The sequence below is a fragment of the Phocoena sinus genome, chromosome 4 (assembly GCF_008692025.1).
Source record: "Phocoena sinus isolate mPhoSin1 chromosome 4, mPhoSin1.pri, whole genome shotgun sequence".
NCBI classification, from domain to species: domain Eukaryota; kingdom Metazoa; phylum Chordata; class Mammalia; order Artiodactyla; family Phocoenidae; genus Phocoena; species Phocoena sinus.
In genome coordinates, this window is record NC_045766.1 from 109,740,827 (window position 1) to 109,744,281 (window position 3,455).

Below are 3,455 nucleotides of genomic sequence, written 5' to 3' on the forward strand. Positions count from 1 at the left end.
AACTAGGATTTATCATTGGGAAACACTGGTGGAAAACTGGAGGATTGATGACAGAATTCAGGATATTGCTGTCACAGTTTCAGCCTTAGAAGGCTTTCTGGCCAAGGCTGTTGCTTCTCTGTGGTTTCAGCTCCCACTGGGTAAGTCCACTGTGTGCTTGTTCCACTGTCCCCAGGGCTCTAATGAGAATTCTATGAGAATTCTCCACTCAGCTTCTCTCTAGCTTAAGGGTAATAGTGTCTTGCTAAACAATAACCTGAAATGCAAATCTCTGGAGGACCTCAAAGTGTTTCAGACACCAGCTATTGATTATGCAAATAACCAATGCCCTGAATAAATCCTACTATAAATATTTGTGACAATTGCCTTATTTACCTACACCAGTAATATTTATCTACTTCAGCAGTGCCTTCATTTCCCATGTGGCACACCAACTGTGGCAAATCAAGTGCTGTTTCTGGATTTCTTTACAAGCTTTCTTTTAATTCTACCATTTCCCCACCCATGGTCCTGAGTATGGCATGAGCAGTACAAGAGTCCCACTTGAAGGTGGTATCCTCTGGAAAAATGTAAATGTAAACAAGACCCAGGACAACACAAAAGGCTCTTGTAACCAGCCCCAGCTGCCCAGAATATGCAGCCTCCACATACACATGACAAGGCAGCTTTAACAGTCTCCTTTTCACTTGTACTAATGACGGTTGAAAACTGGTGGGAGAATTTCACCTCAGAGCTGATGTTTTCTGTCAGTTGGCTCTGTATTTTACTACCTTTCTTTTAGAGATGGGGCCTGAAGTGAATGAATATTGGTCTCCTTTTAAGAAAGACACCATTAGCACTATTCTTTCTACCTAAGTGTGTTTGGGTCTTGGGATAAAAAAGGTTGATTGGTGACTCCCATCAAAGGCACTCCTGTCTGTATGTCATAGGCAGTTAAAATGGTGAGGCACTGAAGTTCATAGGGGAAGACTCCTTGGTTGGCTTTAATGGGTTAGACCACTAATGATTGATGCATCTGCTATGGTGTAGATGGACATCCTACACTTAGAGTAGTACACTGCCAAGGTTTACTCCAAACAAAGTATTAGGCCAGTCAGAAAAAAAATGGCAATACACTGGCTAGTGTTTGGATGCTGTATAAATTGAAAAGGAAGTGTTTGTTGCAGGGGTAAATTTCCCTGCCATGGTTAGTTCTGGAGGGAGTTCTTCTCTGGCTACTGGAACCCTTATTATGCCAAAATAAAACAACAGAATTTTTTTTCTTCATTCATTTCCTGAGACAGAAATATTTGCAAAACTACACACAATTTATGGGTGTGTCTTCCAGTCTATTTCTAAATAGTAGAAAAATACAGCTTTTCTCTGTAAATATAAGAAAAAATCAAGGAGAAATAAGATAAAATTCATTAATTCTAAGTTTAGAAAGAGAATCAAATAGAAACAAATACCTCTTATACTATCAGGAAAACACTTCTGAAATTTTCTAATTCACATTCCAAATAATATTTCCTCTCTGAAACAAGAAAAGCCAGCTATAAAGGATGATAAAATAACACTGTGGTGAGCAATTACTTTTCACTCTCCCTCTCCTATCCTTTATTGTAGGGACAGTGGCTAAAATGGATGGTCAATTGCTCCAGCTTTGAAAGCATTTTGTACTTTTCAGTGCCAAACTGTGTTAGTTATTTTCTGTTGTGCTGCTCAAAGATGAAACATTCTGTACCTGTGCAGGCTTTGTTTGGTTTCTTGTTTTGTGTTGTTTTGTTTTGGTTTTGTTTCAGGGTCAAATGATGGTGGTGGGACAGATCCTTCCAAAATTAATGTGTTTTCACAGCACATTGTGTTGCTGCTTGTAGCACCCCAGGGTTTCACAGCCTTCTTCTTTCATATTCAGTGGTTTAATGATACAGTTTTGCAGTTCTGTATATCACAGTTCTTTAATTCAGCAATTGAAGTCACTCATAAATAATGATTGGCATAGGATGGAGAATGTCTGTTCAATATTAAAATGATCTCAACTTCAGATCTCTGAAAATTGCTGATGATATGGCTGTCTTGACCAAAATCTGAAGTTTTATTTTTCAAACATAGTTTCTATGAACAATCTGGTTGTGAAGACAATATTCTTTTCTTTATAAATCAGTACATATATGAGATATTTTTCTGTGTCAACAGTCAGTGGCTATAAGGTGTATTTTACCTTTAAGAACTTCAGGGAGTAGTTATTCTGTCTTGTCTTTGTTCTCTACAAGAAAACTGTGTTCAAACTGAAGTCCCAGTAATGAAAGGGTTTTTTTATGTTTCAGAGAGGCCATTTTCAGGAGGCATCACAAGGTAAACCGTTCTTAAGTCATTGAATCCTGTAAGAAACTAACCCTAGAACCTGAGATGGACATTCTTATGCTCAGCTTCTCAATGATTTTTTTCTGGCTGCTTATTAGAATTCAACTAATCTATCAGCAAGTACCCATCGAGCTCCAACAAACGCAAAACTAGGCTCAGTAATGTAGAGAATATAAAGGAAATGTCAGCTTTAATTCTAGCTCTTAAGTAGTCTATGAGAGTTCTCTTAACTGACTTCCTCACTCTTTTATCACTTCTTTAGACAAAATTGTTTCATAGATGGCGAAGACTACATGTTTGGAAGTATCAACGTTTCTCGCCTAATTCTGGAAACTCTGAAGTTTCAGTTTCAGGCAGGTACTGATAACTAAATTTACATGAGTTCTTAATTTTTAGAGTTGATGAGTGGTTTGCAGAATATGTCTAAATACTGTCAACTTTCTTGTCACAGTTTCTTGCCTTTAACCACTTTGTTACTACTACACAATGTAACCTAACAATTTAAAGTAATGAATCTCATCCCCATAACTGAGAATCATAAAAGACTGTGTTTTCTGGGCTTCCCTGGTGGCGCAGTGGTTGAGAGTCCGCCTGCCGATGCAAGGGACATGGGTTCGTGCCCCAGACCTGGAAGATCCCACATGCCGCGGAGCGGCTAGGCCCGTGAGCCATGGCCGCTGGGCCTCCGCGTCCGGAGCCTGTGCTCCGCAACAGGAGAGGCCACAACAGTGAGAGGCCCGCTTACCGCAAAAAAAAAAAAAAAAAAAAAAAGACTGTGATTTCCAGTTGCTTAAAGAAGAATATGGGTGTATAAATTGGTGGAATCTCTATTTATCATAAGAACAAGCATTAAAAGTAATTGACACATTTTGTTATAAAATGTACATCATTCAGAGAATTTAGATTTTTATCTCTACTTTGACACAGATTGTAAGGAGTTCTGGAGTTTCCCATTTATATCTGTACCCTCAGTTAGGTGGAAGACATGCCAGCAGATATATTGGTTAAATAAATTATGATATATAGTTGATGGAATATCTCTGTAGCAATTATTTAGAATGTGCCGGATGCTGACTGATGACATAATATCATGTACATGTTTATGGTAGGCA

The 3,455-nt window shown here is 38.5% G+C and overlaps 1 pseudogene; it reads right to left on the reverse strand.

The window, feature by feature from the left end:
• Positions 1-371: 371 nt before the first annotated feature.
• LOC116752688 lies at positions 372-2,471 on the reverse strand (annotated as a pseudogene).
• Between the last annotated feature and the right edge of the window lie 984 nt (positions 2,472-3,455).